Source organism: Phyllobates terribilis, unplaced genomic scaffold, assembly GCF_046119375.1.
Source record: "Phyllobates terribilis strain yellow unplaced genomic scaffold, ASM4611937v1 Scaffold_8__6_contigs__length_399053987, whole genome shotgun sequence".
Taxonomy (NCBI): domain Eukaryota; kingdom Metazoa; phylum Chordata; class Amphibia; order Anura; family Dendrobatidae; genus Phyllobates; species Phyllobates terribilis.
The window spans coordinates 293,225,394-293,250,181 of NW_027362768.1; the positions used below are offsets into that span (position 1 = coordinate 293,225,394).

The 24,788-nt window shown below is 48.4% G+C and overlaps 1 protein-coding gene across 5 annotated transcripts in view; it reads right to left on the reverse strand.

Annotated features, from left to right (window-relative positions):
* The window catches only part of LOC141157322 (microtubule-associated serine/threonine-protein kinase 3-like), a 490,040-nt gene that overhangs the window by 346,153 nt on the left and 119,099 nt on the right, over positions 1-24,788 (reverse strand). Inside the window, exon 1 of one of the 5 annotated variants that reach the window (XM_073644405.1) lies at positions 18,886-19,871. The exons of the other annotated variants lie outside the window; for them this stretch is intronic. The gene's annotated coding sequence lies outside the window, so the exon portion shown is untranslated. Of the gene's footprint in view, positions 1-18,885; positions 19,872-24,788 lie in introns of those variants that run through there. 5 annotated transcript variants of the gene reach the window in all.

The following is a 24,788-nucleotide window of genomic DNA, read 5'->3' on the forward strand; positions in this document are numbered from 1 at the left end:
GAACAGGCAAGGTGCGTGTTCAGACAGGACAGACAAGATACAGGAGCAGGTCTAGGTAATCGGCCCCTAGAAGGCACGAGGAACAGGCTAGGAGCGTGTTCAGACAGGTCAGACAAGATACAGGAACGGGTCTAGGTAATCGGCCCCTAGAAGGCAGGAGGAACAGGCTAGGAGCGTGTTCAGACAGGCCTGGAAATACAGCCTCCTGGATAGGCAGACAAGAGAACACAGAACGGGACCTGGCACCTTCAGAGTGCAAGCACACACTGAATGAAACACTATGCTCAGGCAGGGATAGATGGGAGCAGCTGAGCTATATACCAGGTGACAGACAGCAATAGGCTGAGGACGCACAAGGGGTGTGACCCACAGCAGGTACAAAAAGCAGGAAGTGATCGGGCGCCGCCCTTAAGCAGCAGAAACAGACACAAACAGACAGCATGGAGGGAAGCCAGAGAGACATTCTGGACAGGAGATCAAGTGCGCGCTCTTGCACAGTGGGAGATGGACCACTATGCAAGGAAGCCGCCAGGTATGTTACACTTATTTTCCACCAAAATTTGAAAAAAAATTCTTTCCAAATCAGACAATGTGATTTTCAGGATTTGTTTTCTCGTTTTGTCTGTCATAGTTGAGGTCTACCTATGATGTCAATTACAGGCCTCTCTCATCTATTTAAGTGGGAGAACTTGCACAATTGGTGGCTGACTAAATACTTTTTTCCCCACTGTATAACATCAGGAATGGTGTGACCAATCACAACCTTTCTAGACATTTCCTATTCGAACATCAGAAGGACCCCACTAACCTCACATTAATTATAATAGAGCAAATATCAGAAAATACTCTCAACAGATACCAGAAACTTATCAACAGAGCATCATATTGGATTTTTAAATGAGCCACGTTCGCCCCCGATGGACTAAATGAATGCATTGAAAAGACATAATGATTCCTATGTCTCGTCCTCCTTCCCTCCCCATCTCCTTTCCCTTTCTCTTAATATGCGTTATTGGCCTTTCAACTGGCTATTAAAACAATATATTATTATTACATCAGATTCAGACAAATCTACATGTTCTATCACCTTATAGTACTAATACAGTATAATTTATTGTCGGACACTTTTTTACTATATTTGGGAATTGATAAAAAATTCTTATTATATGCAAATTTAATTAATTCTTTCTGATGTATTTTGTTTCATCGCACAATTAAATCCATCAAAGATCAACTGAGTGCGTTCATTGGCTCAATTGACTATCTGCGTTTAGATAGAACAGTGACTCTTCGGTTGGTTAAACTAGACAATTACTGAGAAATCATGAAGATTTTAGATTGGGTCGCAACTATCACTGGCAATCTGATCGAAACAACAGATTACCCAAGAATATGATTAATATCTCTGAGTCTAATAGAAGAATGTTCCCTAACACCAAAAATACTTCTGACCCTTTGAAAATAAATTTTTTGGTAATGTCAATATCCCTAGAGTCATTCCTATGGGTCCTCTTAGGGGTTTTCATCCCAAAGATCATAACACTTACAGGTCTGACAAATCTCATTCAATCCCTAACTCAAGTTGGGATGGATTGCACAGCACATTACAGATTATAACCAGTAATCGTTTCAAAACTTACCTTTCTTGTTCTAGAGTTTTTTTCAATTCCAAACATATATCTCATGGTGCATCAGGCTATCAGAAGTATCCTTGTGTCACGGGTGTGTCAGATGTGACAGACAGTCGCTCTGCAGTTGGCTGCAGAAGATCTCTTAGTTTGGCATTGCAGACACTTTCTTAAATCTGTCTTACTTTAGGTCCCAGTGGCTACCTCCCTCCTGTTCTGATTGACACCTGGGCCTGGGTGTTTAAAGACTTTCAGTTTGCTACAGGGAGGTGTCGGTGATATTCACATGTTCCCTTGTAAAGGCTTGGAGCTATTGCAGTCTGCTTACTTCCTCGCTGGTGCTTGGAGGATGTTTGGTGTAATCTCTCTGAAGTTGGCTCAAACTAAGTTGCGTCCCCCTGTTTGTCTCCCTTGTTGTTTTTAGATGTTAGTGGGGACTGACCAGTGCTCATTCCCCCTTCCCTATCCAGTGCCAGTTGCGTTTGGAGAGTCCCTCATGTGCCTAAATATTGGAGCTCCCCCAAAAGTGACCCCATTTTGGAAACTAGACCCCCCAAGGCACCTATCTAGATGCATAGTGAGCACTTGGAACCCCCAGTTGCTTCACAAATTGATTCGTAAAAATGAAAAAGTGAAAAAAAAAACACTTTTTCATTTTTACGAATCAATTTGTGAAGCACCTGGGGGTTCCAAGTGCTCACTATGCATCTAGATAGGTGCCTTGGGGGGGTCTAGTTTCAAAATGGGGTCACTTGTGGGGGAGCTCCAATGTTTGGGCACACATGGACTCTCCAAATGTAACATGGTGTCCGCTAACAAATTGAATGGAAAATCGGCTCAAATTGTTAGCGGACACCATGTTGCATTTGGAGAGCCCCTGTGTGCCCAAACATTGGAGCTCCCCCACAAGTGACCCCATTTTGGAAACTAGACCCCCGAAGGCACCTATCTAGAAGCATAGTGAGCACTTGGAACCCCCAGGTGCTTCACAAATTGATTCGCAAAAATGAAAAAGTGAAAAACAACAACACTTTTTCATTTTTATGAATCAATTTGTGAAGCACCTGGGGGTTCCAAGTGCTCACTATGCATCTAGATAGGTGCCTTGGGGGGTCTAGTTTCCAAAATGGGGTCACTTGTGGGGGAGCTCCAATGTTTAGGCACGCAGGGGCTCTCCAAATGCAACATGGCATCCGCTAACAATTTGAGACGATTTTCCATTCAATTTGTTAGCGGACACCATGTCGCGTTTGGAGAGCCCCTGATGTGCCTAAACAGTGGAGCTCCCCCACAAATGACCCCATTTTGGAAACTATACCCCTCAAGGATTTTATTAAGGTGTATAGTGAACATTTTGAACCCAGAGGTACGACACAGAATTTGATAACATTAGGTCATCATATTGAATAAGTTGTCATTAGTCTTGAGCGCAAGTGCTCGCTACTTGAGTTTGCATCGGGTACTCAGGTATGCACCATGTACTGCGTGTGCTCGAGTGACATGCTCGAGTCCCTGCCCCGCATGTTTCACGGTTATTAGACACCCAAAAAAAAACATGCGGGGATCGCTCGTGCATGGCAGGCAATCCCCGCAAAGTTTTTTTGGCCGCGAAGCATATGGGGCGGAGACTCGAGCATGTCACTCAAACACAAACACCCACGATACTCAATGCATACCCGAGCACCCGATGCAAACTCAAGTAGCGAGCACTTGCGCTCAATACTAGTCGCCATATCGTCATCTTTTTTTCTTACTTTTGAAAAAAATCCCAACCCCATCACAACCCTAACCCCAAACCCAGCCCTAACCCTAGTCCTAACCCTAGCCCAACCCTAACCCGAGAGTTCATTTTTTATGCCGTTCCTCGTGCGGTATAAGTGATTAGACGACTTTATTCTTCGGGTCGGTGCGATTACAGTGATACCAGAATCATATGGGGTTTTTATGACTGACAGCTGTCACACACTAAAAGACGCATTTTTTGTAAAATCTAGTTTTTGCATCGCCATATTTTGAGAGCTATGATATTTCCAGATTTTGACAGACAGTCATGTGACGGCTTGTTTTTTGCGGGATGAGTTGACGTTGTTATTGTTGCCATTTTCAGGCACGTGACATTTTTTGATCGCTTTCTATTCCGATTTTTGGGAGGCAGAATAAACAAAAACCAACAATTCAGGAATTGTTTTTTTTGTTTTTTTTTATTCTGTTCCGCGTGTGGTAAAATTGATAAGGCAGCTTTATTCTTCGGAGCAGTACGTTTACAGCGGTACCACATTTATATCGTTTTTCTATGTTTTGCACTTTTACATAATAAAAGCAATTTTATAGAAAAAAATATTTTTTAGCATAGCTTTATTCTGAGAGCTATAACTTTTTTATTTTTCGGCTGATGGAGCTGTATGGCAGCTTGTTTTTTGCGGGACGAGATGACGTTTTCAGCTGTACCATGGCAATGACGCGCCCCTGGGCCTGTGTCGCGCTGCGTTGCGCACGCGGGAGCTTACCCGGAGCCGGATCTGTTTAGGGTTGTAGTCTCGTGGCGGTGACCCGGTCCGTGCCCAGGGAGTCAAACTGGACGGCAGTCTGTTAGCGGTAGAAAATGGTTGATGACTACGCCACCCGTTGAATGCAGCCAGGGGGCTGCTGCTGCTGCAGGGCAGACCGCTGAGGCCGGTGGAAGGATGGTGCAGCGTGATAGTATAACCCCCAACGGGAGGGGTATGGCCTCAGGGCAGCCGACGTGGATGATGGGGGTAGCAGGAACCACTCAGAGACGGTATGGTAGCGTTCAGGGTCTTTACTGGTAACAACGATAGACCCTCCCGGAGTACTTGCTAGCGAACGGGGCCTGGTCAGTCCTTGAGCAGATGGGATCTCCCCTGGCCAGGCGTAGTTGTAGGCCTCCCAAGCTGACTGTACTCTTCTGGCTACCTTGCTAGAAGCTGATGTAAGTAGCCCACGTCCCTGAGTGTACCGTGTGGTGCTCACCCGTATGGCCGGTGACTCGGGGCCTTCTAATGGCTTCCGCTCCACGATGGCGGTGCTGGTCCCACGCGTGTGACCGGGCCTTCGGGCTTCTGGGCCAGGGGACCTGAAATCCCCTGCCTGACGGATTCTGCTGCTGGGTAGAAGTTAGTCCCCACAGCCTCGGACTCCGGGTCCGGTAAAGAATCTTCTTAGTCAGGGCGAGCTCTTTAGCTGCCAGCCCCTGACTCCTTGTGACTCTGCTGCTTCCTATGCTGCTCTTGTCTCTACTCTTCCTGGACTCACTAACCCTGCCTCAGCCCCGGGTTTATCCAGGGGAAGTTCTTCCCCTCCCAAGGCTGGGCAGGAGGTGTGGCATGCACAGGATCCCTGACCAAAGGACCTCCCACCTGCTCTCAGACGTAATATCTCTATCACTGTGACAACCAGACCCCTGGGGTGTCACACTCCCCCCTAGTGAAATTTAGTACTCCGGGACTAAACACTTTTTAGAAAAATATAACAAGGTATATCAAAGAACAATAAAATACAATAAGGAAACACAATAAGATGGTCACGGATGTCCGCAACCGGGTGCAGTCTTTGAAGAAAAGCAAAGGTGTCCATTTCACCAACACAGGGAGACGTAACCAGGTAGGGGTCTGTCCTACCCCGAGTCCTTAACAGTCTCTAGTCCATCCTGGGTTACGCTCCAACTATATACAAAGGATTCCCGGCAAATCCACCGAAGACTCCTAAAAACAACTAGAAACACAAAATTACACACAAGCAACAATAAACAGGTAAACATTGTAAAACAACTTAAACATTTAGATCCTCCAACGTGCGGGTAACTGGCCTCTAGTGGCCCTAGTGGACCTACGGAGCTGACTGTCTGGCCCTGAACTACAGGGTGTAGGAGCTGTCAAGGGTAAACTGGGCAGCTGTCTACCGGCTCTTTGTCTCACTAGGGGTACGGCAGGCTCACTATAAGCAGAGGGTGGATTCTCCTGTTCCGCTTGGGTGGAGTCTTCTGCCTCCTGGACCGGCTGCTCTTCCAGCTCTACCCGTTGCTCCGTAGGTTCTTGGGATGATGGTTGGAGGAAGGTGAGTACGGGTACCACAACTGCACCATTGACTTGAGTCCAAGACCGAGGGAAGTCCCCGAGCACGGTACTAACCATATCTTCCCTTTCTTCCACGGGTCGATGGTCTTCCTGTTCCTCCTCAGGGTTCCTCAGTTGTTCGGGGCACTTCTTCAGGTGGTCCCGGGATACAATGGCTGTGGTTTCCCCTCCGTCTTTACTGATGGTACAGACCTTCGGGTTCTCGTGGCTTGAGGGCAGTACGGTGTACGGGTCCTTCTCCCACTGGTCGTCCAACTTGTGGAGCCGTCTCTTCCTCTTCAAGACCTGCTCTCCGGGTACCAGGGGAACAGCGGGAGCATACTGGTTGTAAGTCTTCTCTTGTCTTTCCCTAGCCTGACAGAGACTTCGCTCCACGCTCTCCTGTACTTTCCGGTACTGCTGCTGCCTCTCTGTGTCCCAGTCTGTTTCTGGTGAAGTGTCCTCGGGCGTCAGGACTCCCATTTCCAGGTCAACAGGTAACTTACCAGGTCTTGCCCTCATTAGGTAAGCCGGGGTACAGTTGGTGGAACCTACCGGGATGTGGTTGTATAGGTCCACCAGATCGGGCAACTTCTCAGGCCACAGACTGCGTTCTTCCAGGGGCAACGTTTTTAGAAGATCCATTACCACCTGGTTCATTTTCTCACAAAGTCCATTAGTTTGCGGATGGTAGGGTGTCGTCCTTATCTTCCGGCAGCCATACAGATTGCAGAATTCCTGGAAGACCTCCGCTTCAAAGGCAGGTCCCTGGTCCGTCAGCACTTGGTCCGGGTACCCGTGTGGACGGCAAAAGTGCTGCTGGAAGGCTCTAGCTGCTGTTCGAGCCGTTAAGTCCTTGACGGGGACGACAACCAGAAACCGGGAGTAATGATCCACGATGGTTAACGCGTAGACGTAGCCACTTCTGCTGGGGGTCAGTTTTACATGATCCAAGGCTACCAGTTCCAACGGTTGCCGGGTGACGATGGACTGCAGGGGAGTCTTCTGGCTGGCCCGGTCCTTCCTTCTCAGATTGCACGGGCCACAGTCTCTGCACCACTTCTCGATGGTTCCCCTCATGCCTACCCAGTGGAACCGCTCGCGCAGCAGGAACTCCAGCTTTTTCCACCCGAAGTGTCCAGCTCCGTCGTGGTATGCCTCCATCACCATGGCTGCGTCTCTTCGTGGCACCACTACTTGCCAGAGTAGTTCATGCGTCCTGGAGTTAACCATTCTGCGGCACAACTTCCCCTTGTAAAGGAACAGTCGACTCTTCTCTGCCCATAGTTGTTTGGCTTCCTCTGGAGCGTCTGATTCCAGGCTAGCCTCCGGGCGAGTCAGCATCTCCTTCACCAGTCGGACGGCAGGGTCGCTGTCTTGCGTTTCCGCCCAGTTGTAGTGAGGTAAGGGGTTCAACGTAGCAGCCTGCTTACTCCTTACCCGGTGGGAATACTGGATAGTCCCATGACGGTGGAACGCAGGGAGTTCAACTTCTTCCAGTCCCTCCGGATCTTCTCCTCCGTCCGGCAGGTTGGGCATCCTGGACAGGGCGTCCGCGTTGGTATTGGAGCGCCCTGCCCGGTATTTAATTGTGAACTCGTAGTTGGACAGACGGGCCATCCACCTCTGCTCCAGGGCACCGAGTCTTGCCGTGTCCAGGTGTGTCAGCGGGTTGTTATCCGTGTATACGGTGAACCGGGAAGAAGCGAGGTAATGCTTAAAGCGCTCGGTGACTGCCCATACCACGGCCAGGAACTCTAGCTTAAATGAGCTATAATTCTCGGGATTCCTTTCGGTGGGTCGCAGTTTTCGGCTGGCATAGGCGATTACTCGCTCTTTCCCCTGCTGAATCTGGGACAGTACGGCTCCTAGCCCGACGTTACTGGCGTCGGTGTAGAGGATGAAGGGCTGGCTATAGTCCGGATACGCCAAGATTTCATCCCCCGTGAGGGCCATCTTCAGCTGGCGGAAGGACTCTTCCTCTAGCTCTTCCCATTTGAAGGGCGGCTTCTGGTTCTTGGCCTTCCGGGACTGGCCTATCAGGAGGTCCTGCATAGGCGCCGCCTTTTTGGTGAAACCGGGAATAAACCTTCGGTAGTAGCCTACCAACCCTAGGAACTGCCGCACTTCTTTTACGCTGGAAGGGCTTGGCCATCCTTTGATTGCGGTGATCTTATCGGGGTCGGGAGCCACTCCGTCAGCGCTCACCACGTGTCCCAGGTATTGCACCTTTGGTTTCAGGAGGTGACACTTGGAGGGTTTCACCTTTAGGCCGTAACTCGCCAGAGCTTCGAACACCTCCGCCAGGTGTTTCAGGTGGTCCTCATAAGTTTTGGAGTATACGATGACATCGTCCAGGTACAACAGGACCGTCTCGAAGTTTCTGTGGCCCAGACAGCACTCCATTAATCGTTGGAAGGTTCCTGGGGCGTTGCAGAGTCCGAACGGCATGCAGGTGAACTCGCTAAGTCCCATCGGGGTGGTGAATGCGGTCTTCTCCCGGTCCGCCTCTGCTACAGGAACCTGCCAGTACCCGCTAGTGAGATCCAAGGTAGAGAAGAAGTTAGCAGATCTTAAAGCAGCCAATGACTCCTCTATCCTTGGTAAGGGGTACGCATCCTTGTGTGTGATACGGTTGATTTTCCGGTAATCTACACACATCCTCATGGTGTTGTCTTTCTTTTTGACTAAAACTAGTGGGGCTGCCCAGGGGCTACAGCTATCCCGGATTACCCCAGCCTCCTTCATGTCTCTAAGCATCCCCTTGGCGTGTTGGTAATGTGCAGGGGGTACGGGTCGATACCTCTCTTTTATGGGAGGATGATCTCCCGTGGGGATGCGGTGTTCTACCCCCTTGACTCGCCCGAAGTCTAACGGGTGTTTACTAAACACTCTCTCATACTCTTGAACCACCCGATAGACTCCTTGTTTCTGGTGTGAGGGAGTGGAGTCAGTACCCAGATGTAGTTGCTGACACCAGTCCTCCATGTCTTTCTTAGAGCCGTTACCTTCCTCCGGGTGAGATGGAGGCAAGGGTTCCACAGATTGTATAGAATTTTGATTAGTGGTATATAATTTGGCTAGCGTGGCATACCGGGGCAGGTACACTTCCCTCTCCCCGATATTTATTATGCGAACGGGCACCCTCCCATGGCGTACATTGACCACCCCCCGTGCTGTCAAAATGGTGGGCCTACTGTCTGAGTAAACTGGTTCTACCATTGCCTGGTAATCTCTACCTCTCAGACCAATAGCTGCCCGGCACCAAATCATCATTTCACTTTTTGGGGGCATGGCAATAGGAAAAGGGTCACACATTCTTACGCTACCAATCTCACCGCCGGAGAGTTCCACTTGTTGCCGTTGCATCAGTGCCCGGATCTCTTTCTGGAGCACCCGCTGCTCGCCGGAGCTGGCATTCTTGGCAACCTGCTGTAAAAGGAAAATCACCTCTGCAAGACAATTTTCAATTACATTAGTTCCTAGAGTTATTTTTGGGTGACTCTCATGTTTGTCAATATCTACAATGATCAGTCCCTGTGCGGCCAGTTCGACTCTACCAATTTTGATGGTCACCTCTTTAAATCCGATCTGTGGCACGGGCTGACCATTGCTGGCGATGATACTCAAGTCGTTGTCAGGGTAGCGGGTAATATCCGAGTCATTCCAGTACTGCTTGAAGAGCACGTACGGGATGGTGGTGACCTGTGACCCGGTGTCCAGTAGGGCACTCATGGGAATGCCATCCAGTACCACAGGCAAGACTGGACGTCCTCCCACATATCTGTCGCGCCAGTTCGATGGGCCTGGTGATCTTTTTCCTGGGGGCTGGCCCTCTACCCCAGGTTGTGCCCGTTTAAAGAACAGTACCTTTCCATATGTCCGGGTTGATTGCAGCGGCGGCAGATGGGTCGTCCGTCCTCGCTGTATCGGTCACTGGGTCTTCCTCTGGCCGGTGGGGTCCTCCTTGGTCGACGCCACGGGATGTCCTCCGGTCCGGATGCCAGCTGGATCTTCCCTGGAGTGGAAACCTGTAAAGACTGCACAGTTCGGGTTAGCGCAGCAACGCTTTTAGCTAGCTCTTGGACCTGATGGTGTAGGTCTGGAGCCGGGTCATTGTCCAAAGCCTGCGCATCAGCTCCCACAGGCCCTGCTGACAAGGGCGCCGCCTCCTGGTAGTAAGTGGTAGTGGGGCGTCTGTGGGTCACAACGCCACCTGGTGCCGGTTCTCGGAGCACCCGGATGGCTCTGTCCTTGAACTGTGCAAATTCTAGATGAGGGTCCTGTAAGGCCATTGCCCGCAACTGGGTGCGGTGGGCATTGCAATATAAACCCTCTATAAATTGTTCGGTCAACAGCCTGTCCTCGTTTCCCACTCCATTAGGGTCGGTCTGCTTAATGGCCCTCAGGGCCTCTTGTAGGTTGAGTGCATAGTCCCTTATACTCTCATGCGCTCGCTGCTTGCACCCGTAGAATCTAAGTTTAATCTCGGCTGAGGTGCGGGTATCAAAGGTGTCCTTCAGCCGGGTTAGTATCCCTGCGACAGTCTTCCTCCCAGGTGGCCAGGATTTTACTTCCCTTTTGGCTGCCCCAGTTAGTTGGGCCACCAGGATGCTCACTTTTTGCTCTTCTGTGAGGGGGTACACCTGGAAGAGGCTATCCAGCTTTTCTCTAAAGTCATGCAGGGTATGTGACTCCCCTGAGTACTGGGGTAGCCAAGCTGCTCCCGGGATATAGGGCATGGTGAAGGGCATAACTGCAACAGCGGTAGCGCTGGCGGGGGTTGAGGCAGTGGAGCTCTCCTCCGTATCCGACATCTTCCTCCCCCCTAGTGGACCGTGGCCTACCTTGCGATGATCCTGTTCCGTAGGCCGCGGCTCCGCAGTGGATCGTCAGGGTTGAGGACCTTCCGTCGCGCTCCTGTGACGTCGGCGTCTGCTGGGCTCCTTCCAGGACCTTACGCAACGTCCGGACGTGAGGCGGGGCTTCAGTTCTCGCGCGCTTTCGGAGTCCACGCCCCTCTTCTTCCCGCGCGGCGTCCTCAAGATGGCGTCCAATGGCGGGAAAACTCCACGGATGGCGGGAAGAAGGCTGAAGATGGTGCCGGATGGCGGGAATCTTCACCGATGGCGGGAATCTTCACCACTGGTAAGTTTGAACAGTCTTTGCTTTTCAGGCACGCAGTACCCGGTGGTTGCGGGCACGTGATCCTGCCGACTACGCCAAAGTTGACGCGCCCCTGGGCCTGTGTCGCGCTGCGTTGCGCACGCGGGAGCTTACCCGGAGCCGGATCTGTTTAGGGTTGTAGTCTCGTGGCGGTGACCCGGTCCGTGCCCAGGGAGTCAAACTGGACGGCAGTCTGTTAGCGGTAGAAAATGGTTGATGACTACGCCACCCGTTGAATGCAGCCAGGGGGCTGCTGCTGCAGGGCAGACCGCTGAGGCCGGTGGAAGGATGGTGCAGCGTGATAGTATAACCCCCAACGGGAGGGGTATGGCCTCAGGGCAGCCGACGTGGATGATGGGGGTAGCAGGAACCACTCAGAGACGGTATGGTAGCGTTCAGGGTCTTTACTGGTAACAACGATAGACCCTCCCGGAGTACTTGCTAGCGAACGGGGCCTGGTCAGTCCTTGAGCAGATGGGATCTCCCCTGGCCAGGCGTAGTTGTAGGCCTCCCAAGCTGACTGTACTCTTCTGGCTACCTTGCTAGAAGCTGATGTAAGTAGCCCACGTCCCTGAGTGTACCGTGTGGTGCTCACCCGTATGGCCGGTGACTCGGGGCCTTCTAATGGCTTCCGCTCCACGATGGCGGTGCTGGTCCCACGCGTGTGACCGGGCCTTCGGGCTTCTGGGCCAGGGGACCTGAAATCCCCTGCCTGACGGATTCTGCTGCTGGGTAGAAGTTAGTCCCCACAGCCTCGGACTCCGGGTCCGGTAAAGAATCTTCTTAGTCAGGGCGAGCTCTTTAGCTGCCAGCCCCTGACTCCTTGTGACTCTGCTGCTTCCTATGCTGCTCTTGTCTCTACTCTTCCTGGACTCACTAACCCTGCCTCAGCCCCGGGTTTATCCAGGGGAAGTTCTTCCCCTCCCAAGGCTGGGCAGGAGGTGTGGCATGCACAGGATCCCTGACCAAAGGACCTCCCACCTGCTCTCAGACGTAATATCTCTATCACTGTGACAACCAGACCCCTGGGGTGTCACAGCAACATCCTGGAAGCCACGGCAGACAGCGCTGGAGGCCGGAAGAGGAGGTGAGTATCTGCGATCACCTCCCCTTGCCACCGCAATGCTGCGATCGACTTCGACCGCAGCATTGCGGGGGTTAATGTGCCGGGAGCGGTGCAGGACCTCAATCCTAGAGAACGGTTGGCTCTTAAAAATCTTAAATCCAATGAACAAATTGTGATACGAGCTGCCGATAAGGTGGGAGCGTGGTCATCATGGACCGGTCAGCTTATATTAATGAAGCATTAAGAATTCTGGGTGACTCATTATTATCTTCAACTTTCTCAACATCCTTCTCATTTGTACTATCAGGAATATCTTAAATTGATAGAGACAGCTAATCAATGGGGAGTATTCAATAAAAAGAAAAGGATATTCTCTTTATTAAACAATATCAAATATCCCATTCTTATTTCTTACCCAACGTCCATAAAAGTCTCACGCATCCGCCTGGTTGTTCAATCATATCAGGCATTGATTCCATTACAGCTAATTTGTCACATTACATAGATATATTTTTACAGCCTTATCTTATGGATCTAGCATCTGTGTCACCCCAGGTCTGGATGCCACAAATATTAAAGGCAGTGTCTGAGAGCAGGAGGGAGGTTCCCTGGTCAGGGACCATTAGCATGCAGCACCTCCGGTCCCAGGCCAGTAGGGGGAGCAGGCTGCCCCTATAAAAGCTGGAACTGGGGCAGGGTTAGAGAGACCAGAACCCACTTCTGAGGTGTCCAGAAGGGTTCTCAGTGAAGAGGGACAAGTCAGCAGCAGCTGAGGAGTCCGGGAGGCAGAGGAGAAGCTGCGAGCCAGGGACAGAGGCGACGAGAGCCGGTCCTGGCTGAGAGAGGCACACAACCGGACATTGGGGTCCGAGGCTGTCAGGGTTGCAAGCCCGGCAGCAGAGAACCAACCCGCGAGGGATTTCAGGTCCCTTGGCCTAAGAAGCCTGGAAGCTCCGCCACACAGAGGGACCGGTACAGCACAGAAAAGCAAAAGGTACCTAAGGCACGAGTTGCAAGCCATACAGGCGAAGTACACGGCCAGCTCAGGGACATGGGCTATCACACCACAAAAAGGGGGATAGTCAGCAAGGGCAGAGAGGGAACGGTAGGCCTACCCACTCCCCCTGACCAGTGGGGCTCGCCCGAATGCTGTCAGACACCCAGGCCCATTACTACCCGGTACTCCTGTTGGGTCATTAGTTCTACCTACAATAAAGACCCTGGACTGTTTGAAGCAGACTCTGAACCCTTATTATTGTGGCCTGCACTATCACCCCCAGCATCCACATGCGCTGCCCTGAGGCTACACTCTTCCCGTGGGGAGTCATCCTATCCCTGTGCTACACACCAACATCAGCCTCAGCGGTCTGCCTAGCAGCGGCTGTCATCCCTGACCGCAATCCACGGGTGGCGTAGTCGGACATTCATAACTCTCCAAATAGACTGCCATAGCATTTGGTCTGACCACCCTGAGCCACGGGATCGGGTTGCCACTACTACCCCCATCATCGCACTGAAGCCCGGTTCCGGGTGCCCCACGGCCCAGGGGGCGAGTCACATCCTATTTACGTGATTTGTCCCATTTAACAATGGAACATAATCAACGTAATCTTCCCTCCAATTACTACCTTTTCACACCAAATATTACTTCTTTATATACCAATATTAAACACGAATTCGGATTATCAGCCATTGAGTAGTATCTCAAACAAGATATTTCCCAATCTGATACACAAGTTCAATTTATTCTGCAAAGCATATTACTCATATTGAAACGTAATACTTTTACTTTTGAGGGTGTGTCCTATCAGCAGTTGAGGGGCTGTGCAATGGGCACTCGGTCCGCCCCGTTATTCCAATTTATTCATGGAGCGTTTTGAGTCTCTACGCATCGCCCAGTCTCCCCTGCTGGTGGGCCACATCCTATTTGAGATTGACTTAGTTCCTCCCAAATTTGATCCATAAAGATCAGGTCGATTTTGTGTTACATAGGCAGGCAGGAGACAATACCATGCGTACTGTAGACTTGGTTGATGATCTTGGAAGAAGTAATCGGTCTAGTCTTTTACTTAGCCTCGATGCCGAGAAGGCATTTGATCGGCTAAATTGGCTTTTCTTATTTGCCTCTTTGGAAAAATACGGCTTCTCAGACCCATTCCTTCAAGCCATACATGCTCTTTATTCGTCGCCTAGTGCCGTTCTTAAACTTCCTCATGTTTCCTCCTCACGTTTTAATACTTTCAAGCAGGGATGTCCCTAATCCACCCTCCTGTTAGTGCTTTGCATAGAGCCATTGGCATCTAATATAAGAAATAACCCTAATATTCAGGGTATTTCAATAAAACAAAAAGAGTTTAAGTTGTCTCTTTTTGCAGGCGATATCTTACTCATTTTCTGCAACGCACAAATTTCCTTACCTAATCTACATACTACTTTGCTGGAATATGGTGCACTTTCGGGATATAAGATAAACACTACAAAAACTGAAGCTCTCCCCATTAACCTAAGTTCCTCAACAGTAAATATCTTACGCGAAATGTTCAAATTTGCCTGGAAGGACACAAAGTTTAAATATCTTGGTGTCTTTATAACTGGGTCCTATGATTCCTTATATAAACATAACTTTCCAGGCTTTTTCAAGATATCAAGCTTTTACTCTCCAAATGGGCAAAGCTTCTCCTCTCAATTTTTGGGAGAGCAGCTGCTGTAAAAATGACCATTTTGCCTAAATTTCTTTATATGTTAGAAACTCTGCCTATACCAATTCCATGTCTGGTTTTAAAGAAATTTAAAACTCATCTCCTGAATTTCTTTTGGGGAAACAAGCGTCATTGCATTGCAAAAACGGTCCTCTTTTCCCCTTTTATAGTTGCATTGCTTGAGTTACTGACTATTGATGTTTGAGGTTAATTTGGAAAACTTGGAAAATATTTTATTCACTATATATCAGAGACTTTCGTACTGGTTTTTGCTAAAACTCTTCACTGATGAGTCTGACTCCTTGTCCAACATGATATCCCAAATTTATAACATGTATTAAATTGATGCATTATTGTTTGGCTATGCTAAAAGAAACAAATGTTAAATAAACAGTTAAAAAATGAATCCTCAAAAATACAAATTGCCTAAAATTGTGCACAAAGTATATAGTGGAATAGAAAAATAGTCTATAACTACGACATATAAAAAGTGGCATCTTATAATGAGATGAAAAGAAGAAAAAAAATCTGGAATATAAAAGGATTACTTTGATAAGGGGAAGAGCTAGTAAATTCATAAAAAAATTCTATAAAAAATTATACTATTATTATTCCTGATATGGGAATAAATTTAAAAAATCACTAGAAGTCGCCATGAAGTTCTCTGCCGTTTCTCTTGACTCTAAACGGTCACCCATGATGCCCACATCAGTGTATAGAGCAGAGCAGGTCTATGAGCCGCCGCCAGGCAGATGCAACCAAAGGGTTCCGTCACCTCTGGAATCACCTGCACACGACCAACTGCCGTTTACTTTCAACTGTCGACTGAAGCGCTCGGACGAAGTCTACAGACGGGAAGATATTTATGAGAATGGCGTCTACTGGACATGGACAAGAGAGCCAAGAGAAGCGGAAGAGAGAAGATGACAGCGTGACCGGATTCAAGAAGATCACTAACAAGAGGAGACGACTCAACGGATTGGAGGAGGCAACACCGGGATCCAGCCCCTATGCCAGGCTTAACATCAGCCACTTCAACATCCACCAGGTCCTGGGTAGGGGCGCCTTTGGCAAAGTAAGTCCTACATCTATTTTTATTTATTTGAAATCTGAAGTTGTTATTATATCCCCATCTATTGTTTTCTGTTATCAGCCATGTCATACTTTGTTGTTGCTTATTGTACTGTTCTTCTGTGAGATGACGTATAAGACGTCACCATAGTTAGGTCTGGTGCTTATATAACGTGGTATTCTTCTATTTTGGATGGTTGATCTCAGTTGTAACAGATGTAGGGGGCGAGGGGACATTATTTTATTTCCATGTCATTGTCAATATCGGCTCCTATCAGGCTGCCATATTGTATATACATTGGTCTCTGTGTTTTATTAAATCTAGATAGACAAGGATATTTGTACCACACTAATGCCAACTCAAAGCATGACAGTTGGTGCTGATAGTATTCTATGTAGAGGGGAGGGAGGAAGAGGGAGAACCTAAATACAGAACTCCTCCCTCCACTTTCCCCCTCCTCTCCCATCAATCTTACATAGAATATTATCAGCACCAACTGTCACCTCCTATCTCAGTATTGTAAAAATCTGTCTTCACTGAATATAGTTTTTACCAAAAAATATAGAATTTTGAAAACTGAAAATCAGTCCTGGTGGAGAAAGAAGCAGATTTCTCTGAAAATTGCTTATTTTCATGTGTATTATTGATTTATGAAATAAAAATGATGATTAATTATTAAGACCTTTCCGTAGCCCATTTGTGGAGCAGACAGTGCATTATGCTGATACATACATTTGCTCCTCTACATGGTCCTGATCACTTACATTCTGAGCGACCACTCAGTTTACTCATGTGCCTTGTGTGCTATAAAATCCAGATCCCTTCCACCCACTGCAGACACCTTCTAAGTCTTCTCCATTTGTCTTTCTCAGGTGGTCCTGGCATCAGTCCCCAGCCGTAACATCCAAATGGCTGTCAAAATGATCACCAAAAAGGAGGACAATGAGAGCACCATCATGAGAGAGCGGCAGATACTCCTGGCGGCCAGAGACTGCCCATTCCTATGCCACCTTTATGCCGCACACCAGTCTCAGCACATGGCATATTTCATCACGGAGTATCTGTCCGGTGGCAGCCTGGAGGATTTGATCAGGATGTGCGGCTGCCTGAACATCGGCAATGTCAGGTGAGAAAAAAATCTGAGGTCAGGGGGCAGCTAAGCGAGTGCTGGAAGGGCATAAATTTAGGGTGCTGGATGCAGGCGGTGGGGTGCCATGGTATTTAGGGATTGTTAGAGAAGGGTTTGATGACATTGATACTACACTCTGTTCTCTCCATCAGATTCTACACAGCAGAGATTGTATGTGGCGTCCAGTTCCTCCATGGACACAACATCGTCCACCGGTAAGCAGAACTTTCCTCCTTCTCTCTGTCCCCTTTACATTCTGGAGATATGGCCCTCAGCTTTCCCGGTGTCCTGCCCCCTATTCTACCTGATATTGCAGGGACCCATTCTCCATCTCTTCTATCACTGAACAGAATTCTTATTTTCTTTTTTTATTGCAGAGATATCAAGCCAGATAACATCATGTTGGATGCAGATGGCCACATCCGTATTATCGACCTTGGGCTCGCCCAAGATGGCGTCACCTCCTCCAAAAACATCTCTGGAGTGACGGGCACTTTCCATTACATGGCCCCTGAGGTGCATCGTAGAAAACGATACGGCGCAGCAGTGGACTGGTGGAGCCTGGGGATTGTGGTGTCCAGGATGGCAGCAGGACGATCCCCATTTTACAACGGCCCCGTCAAGCAAATGGCTTTTAAAGCTATCATCAACGAAAAGCCAAAATTTCCATCTTGGCTTGATGCTGACGTGAAACATCTCATCAAGAAGCTGCTGCGCAAAGACCCTAAGACGCGCCTGGGTGTGAGCGGGAACATCCGAAAGCATCGATTCTTTACCACCATCGGCTGGGAGGATCTGGAGGAAAGGAGAGCAGAGCCACCATTTTTACCATTCAGGCCAGTTCTGGAGAACCATCATCTGCAGTGGCCGGAGCATGCAGTCCTTAACCCCGTGACCGGATTTACGTACGTGTCACCTAGCTGGGCCCGGTAAGGATCTCCTGATCTGGGGATAACTCCCATCATAACTCACATTGTGGTAATCATCATCATCCATCTTGTCTTTTTTCACTTTTTCTGCCAGTGACTTGATATCTCTGTTTTTCTTAGGTGGCTGAAAAGATCTGGACTGTGAAAGAATCCACGACCATCTGGTGAGTGACCGCTATACACACAGGACACCTATTATATGATGACATTGTAGCTGATGTCACATTGTGGTATGGTCCATTATAAAGACCTAATATAACAGAAGATCCGGTTGATAGAATATTTCACGTCTTCCTCTTATGTCTTGCAGGATGAGCCCGAGCCAACTGCCCAGAACTTCATGCCTCCTGTCTCTGCTGCTGTACGTCACCTCGGCTGCCCTTCAACATCAACTCTCTCTCTACCATCTTCATGTCGGACCACGGCCATTGTTTTGCTGCCCCAGACCCTTGACTTGGCCTCCTCCAATCCTGGGCTGGCATCTGACACCCTTCCAGCCCGAAGATCTTCTACCCCCAGGAGCGGCCTGTGCTAAGTTTCCATCTGGTGAGTTCAGGAAAAATAGCCCTGGGGCAGCCGAGCAGCAGAATGTACAGAGCGACCATTATCCCTGAACTCACCTTAGCACAGGCCTGGTAAGTACCGCACCCATCACACATCACATCACCCACACTACATGATCAGTACAGGCCCCCACACTACATAATCAGTACAGTCCCCCACACTACATAATCAGTACAGGCCCCCACACTACATAATCAGTACAGGCACACATAGCACACAGTAGATTTCGGCACATAGATATAGGACACAGATCGGCTTTTGATCCTGGGATTTAATCTGATCGCCATATTTGGGGTCAGGAAGGAATTTTCCCCCCTGATATGAGGACAATTGGCCTATTCCTCACAGGGGGTTTTCGCCTTCCTCTGGATCTACACGGCCTTAAATAGGTTTAGTATAATAAATTAATAAGTAGATTCACACACTAGTAGCATAAGAAAAAAAAGTTATAAAAAATACAATTTTCTTTGTTTATAAGAAAAATTAGTTCCCATGAATATAAATGATAATTAGTCCAAGTAAATAAAAATTATTTACATTTTTTTTATTTCACACTTACATTACACAGGTTAGGTATCGGCCTTTGATCTTGGGATTCATTCTGATCGCCATATTTGGGGTCAGGAAGGAATTTTCCCCCCTGATATGAGGACAATTGGCTTATTCCTCACAGGGGGTTTTCGCCTTCCTCTGGATCAACACGGCCCATAAATAGGTTTAGTCTAATAAATGAATAATTTACACATATACATGATACTAAAATATAAATTAACTCCATCTTTAAATAAAATCTCTTTTAACCCCCTATATCTTTGTGTTTGTCGTTATTTCATTGGACGTCCTTGTTGTTATTATTATACTGCCCCCTATGTCTTGTGACCGCATACACATTAGGATGAATTTGGTTGAACCCCCGATATCGTAACTATCCTATGATGATAAATAAGCTAATTGCTCTGATTCCTGGGAGTGTCGGCTCCGGAGCAGGAGATGCTGCTGCCCCTCTCATTACAGCTAATAAATGAGAACAGTGATCGGGGTGCCCCCTCTAATTACTCAGAATTTCCTATTAGGACATTGGAAAGAATAGGTTTCCTAAAGCAGACAACAATTGCTGCATAATAGAGGACAGGCTATGTTACAGTGTGAAAAGGAGGCAGGAATTCGGCAGAACCATCCAGCGATAAAACCTCGATTTATTCAAAACCCATTAAAAACAGAAGCATCTAAGGAAACCATGTTAAAACCTGACGCGTTTCTGGCACAACACAGGCGCCCTTGGGCATAGTCGCCCTATGTCACTGTGTGTCAGGGCAGCTGGGAACTATTCAGCTCACAGAGCATTGCTTGGACTGGAAACACTGGATGCAGCACAGCGGGGATGGTGGATCTGCTGCAATGCTGCCCCCTGCAGTCAGGACCCCCATATCATGGTCGCTCCTTCGATCAGATCCTTCATAGAACCTGCATGCAGAAGGAGAATCCCCTGTAAAGAGGTGTCCACAGCGAGAAACGTGATAGGAGCAGTTATTGTGTCATTTCCTAGTGATCGGTATTTGGGAATGCAGGATAACAAGCAATATGGCCGCCATTACCGATCGTACAGGGGGCATCACTAAGCTCTGATACACCCTGCATAGTACATGGTGTAATGACACGTCCCTTGACATTACTGACTTAGTTGAGTAAATTCCATATTACAGGGTCTGGGAAAGGTGAGTGACAGGAGCTGTAATGGCGGCCATATTGTGTGCCGCAAAGGATGAGATTCCCCAGTGCTATGTAGCATTTATGTCCGGAGACTGCCACCTACTGTCTAAGCAGAACCCTGCGGAACCAACATGAAGAGGAAGAGTTTTAGGGAGGAAGAGTCTGGACAGAGCACCGGTGTAACAAGCCAGAGTATACCCATGGAGACACCACCAACCACACAACTGAGAAACAGATTCCAAGGACTTGTGGAGGACGAAGATGGCACTCCTAAGGATGAGGAACTACCAGCAAGCAAAAAAGAAAAGAGCACCCAGAAACACCCAGAAGCGACAAGAAAAAGGACAGCCAAGAAGGGAAGAAGAGTGGTGGTGGTGGGAGACTCAGTACTTAGAGGAACAGAAGCAGCTATCTGCAGACCGGACATAACCGCAAGAGAAGTATGCTGCCTGCCAGGGGCGAAGATTAAGGATGTTACCGATAGGATACCGAAGCTCATCAGTTCCAAGGATGTCCACCCATTTCTTCTGATACATGTTGGCACCAATGACACGGCAAAGAAAGACCTACCGACAATCTGCAAGGACTTTGAAGTATTGGGGAAGAAAGTAAAAGAACTGGATGCGCAGGTAGTTTTTTCTTCTATCCTTCCAGTAGACGGGCATGGCGTCAGGAGATGGAACAGGATCCTTGATGTGAACAACTGGCTGAGACGATGGTGCAGACAACAAGGATTTGGATTCCTGGACCACGGTGTGAATTACCTCTATGACGGACTCCTTGTCAGAGACGGACTACACCTCAACAAAAGCGGGAAACACACATTCGCCAGGAGACTCGCAACACTCATCAGGAGGGCGTTAAACTAGAAGAAGAGGGGATGGGAAGAAAAATGCCGGACACGAACATGCAACCAGAGAACATACTAATGAAAGATATGAAGTGCGACAAAGAAGGTCCAAAACAAGATACTTGGAAGGGAGGTAAGAAAATTTCTAACACAATCCACAGGGAGAAGATTGGAACAAAACAAAATCGTGTAAACTGCATGCTAGCAAATGCCAGGAGCCTGACAAACAAGATGGATGAACTGGAAGCAGAAATATCTACAGGTAACTATGACATAGTGGGAATAACCGAGACATGGTTAGATGAAAGCTATGACTGGGCAGTTAACTTACAGGGTTACAGTCTGTTTAGAAAGGATCGAAGAAGTCGGAAAGGGGGTGGAGTCTGTCTATATGTAAAGACGTGTCTAAAGCCTACAATACGGGAGGATGTATGGGAGGGAAATGAGGAGGTCGAGTCCTTATGGGTGGAGATACGTGGGGCAAAAAACAATAATAAAATTATCATAGGAGTCTGTTATAAACCACCAAATATAGCAGAAACCGCGGAAAGTCTATTAATGAGACAAACAGACGAAGTAGCAAAAAATAACGAGGTGATTATTATGGGGGACTTCAACTACCCCGATATAGACTGGGAAACCGAAAGCTGTAGATCTCAGAAAGGAAACAGGTTTCTGACAATTATCAAAGACAATTATTTGTCACAACTTGTGCAGGAACCAACTAGAGGGACAGCCCTTTTAGACTTAATATTAACTAACAGGCCAGACAGAATAACTGAGGTGCAGGTCGGGGGGCACCTGGGAAATAGTGAGCACAACATTATACAATTCCACATGTGCTTCAGTTGGGTGCCCAGCAAGGGAGTCACAAAAACACTGAACTTCAGGAGGGCAAAGTTTGATCAGATAAGAGATGCCCTTCACCTTATAGACTGGGATAGTATCTTCAGTAATAGGAGCACGGATAGAAAATGGGAAATTTTCAAAACAGTCCTACATAGTCACTGTACAAGGTACATACCTTATGGGAATAAAAGGGCTAGGAATAGGAGGAAGCCAATGTGGCTAAATAAGGAAGTCAAGAGGGCAATGAAAAACAAAAAAAGGGCTTTCAGTAAACTTAAACAAGAAGGCAGCGAGGAAGCGCTAATATCTTATAGGGAAAAAAACAAAATCTGTAAGAAACAAATAAGAATAGCAAAAGAGGAGACAGAGAGACTAATTGCCAAGGAAAGTAAAACGAATCCCAAACTGTTCTTTAACTATATAAACAGTAAAAGGATTAAAACTGATGGAGTTGGCCCATTGAAAAATCACCTGGGTAAAATCATAGAGGGCGATGAGGTTAAAGCAAACCTACTCAATAGCTTCTTCTCCACTGTTTTCACAAAAGAAAACAATTTATCGGAGGAAATGCAGAGTGATAAAGTAAACCCTCCGCTAAATATCACCCACCTAACCCAGGAGGAAGTTCAGAAACGCCTAAATAATATCAAAATAGACAAGTCACCAGGCCCAGATGGCATACACCCCCGGGTACTAAAAGAATTAAGTAATGTGATAGACAGACCGCTGTATCTTATATTCAAGCACTCTTTATGGACAGGGACTGTCCCACTAGACTGGCGCCAAGCAAATGTGGTACCAATATTCAAAAAGGGGTCTAAAAGTGACCCTGGGAACTATAGACCAGTCAGCTTAACGTCTGTTGTGGGTAAATTGTTTGAAGGATTTCTTAGAGATGCTATTGTAGAATATCTTAATGATAATAACTGTCTAACTCCATATCAACATGGATTCATGAGGGATCGCTCCTGCCAAAAAAACCTGATGGCCTTCTACGAGGAGGTGAGCTCACAGCTGGACCGGGGAGAGTCAGTGGATGTTGTATACCTTGACTTCTCCAAAGCGTTTGATACCGTGCCACACAAAAGGTTGGTATATAAAATGAGAATGCTTGGTCTGGGGGATAATGTGTGCAAGTGGGTAAATAGCTGGCTGAGTGATAGAAAGCAGAGGGTGGTTATCAATGGAGTAAGCTCAGGGGGTGTCAGGGTTACTAGCGGGGTGCCTCAAGGGTCTGTCTTGGGCCCTATATTATTTAATATATTTATTAATGATCTAGTGGAAGGGTTGTGACGCGCCCCCTGGGACATATTCCTATTTGAGGGGAATACCCGGCACCGGATCAGATGGGGGGTTGTAGTCTCCGAGCGGCTGTGACCCGGCCCGTGCCCAGGGCGTCAAGCTCAGTGTTATGTGGCAGTCCTACAGATGTTATTAAGAGTTCTTTTGTGTCGACTACGCCACCCGTTGTGATGCGGTCACTGTGGCCGCCGCTGCAGCAGGGTCCGCTGAGGCTGATGGTGGGTGCGCAGCTTGGTGGGATAACCCCCAACGGGAGGGGTATAGCCTCAGAGGGGACAGGCGCAGAGGATGGGGGTTGTGGTGGTGTAGTGCAGACGGCAGTGAAGACAGAGTCGGGTTGTGCAGTTAAGGGTGTTTACTTACTGCAGATGTTGTACTGGTCACTCCAGCTGCTAGTGACCACCCGAGCCGTGCTGCGTCCACCAGGTCCTGGATCCAGCCAACCCCCAAACAAGTCCGGAGCGTGGCCCTGAGCTCTCTTTCTGTCCCGTTCTCTGGCCGTCCCCACCAGTAATCCACCTAGGTCCAGCTCCCTCGGGCCTTCTGTTGGGACACCCTTGGCCCTGGGTTCCCTGACCCTTCATGTGGTGTGCCTTCGGGGTGGATGTGATGGGTGACCGTGGCAGACGCTGCCCACGGTCTCCGGTCTCTGGCTGGGGAATGTTTTTACCCCCACCAGCTTGGGTTCCGGTACCCTGATGCCGACTCTTCACCCGGTGCTTTTAGTTGGGATCTCAGAGTCCTTCTCTTCTGTGCTCTGGGTCTCTCTCTTTTCTCCTCTCTCACTCTGGGTCTTTGTCTTTCTTCTCTCCTCTGCTCCTGACTTGTTCTCTGCAGCTGACCGACTCTCTGCATCTGATCCTCTGCATCTGACCCTGATCTTAGTTGGTGCCCACCTTATATACACCCTCTATGTGTGAGCTCAGGTGACCAGCACCCAATGAGCTCCTATCTTTACCCAGGCTGCTCCCCCTATCTGCCCCTACACTACATGGGATGTACCACCCCCCTCCCACTCCAGCCAGGAACAGACTCGGTCGTACCTGCACATTTCTAAGTGGGAGTACCGTCGGCCTGTTCCCCGGAAATGGGATGTGTGTAGTGCATGCAGCCTACCGAGCTCAGTTCCACACTCCATCCTTGCCCGGGAGTGGAATATCACACCTCTGGGTTGAGGTGCAATACTCCTGTAGCAGCCGAATCCTCAGGGTGCTACATTCCCCCCTGGTAAATCACAGCACGTCCTCGGGCTGTAAAGACAAAAACACCAAAACATACAAAAATTTTTTTTTTCATATAAACATAATAAAACATATAAAACATTATATATATAAAACTTTTCATATAAACATTCTCGTCGTCTCTTGTTTCAGGTTCCTCCTCCGGACACTGTGCAACGTGTGTCCGGGAAAAGTGCGACAGTCTCTTAGAAAAACTGGTTTTACTATAAAACCGGTAGGGGGCGCTTTAGGACGCGCAACTATATACAGGGGAAGTTGGCCGCTCTCAGTCCTCGGCCAGGTAGAGGGAAGGGAATGGCTGCTCACAGTCCTCAGCCTGTGGGATTAAGGGGTTAACGGGTAAACAGTTCACTCAGCTGGTCCCAACGGGGACTATATATAAGTATCAACAGTTTCTTTGGTACCCGGTCGGGTAACTATTTACATCACTTCTCTGCCGCACTCAACGGCGTCTTCCTCCTGCTCTTTCTTTGTGGACAATTTCAGTTTCAGGCCCGTCCGGGCACGTAT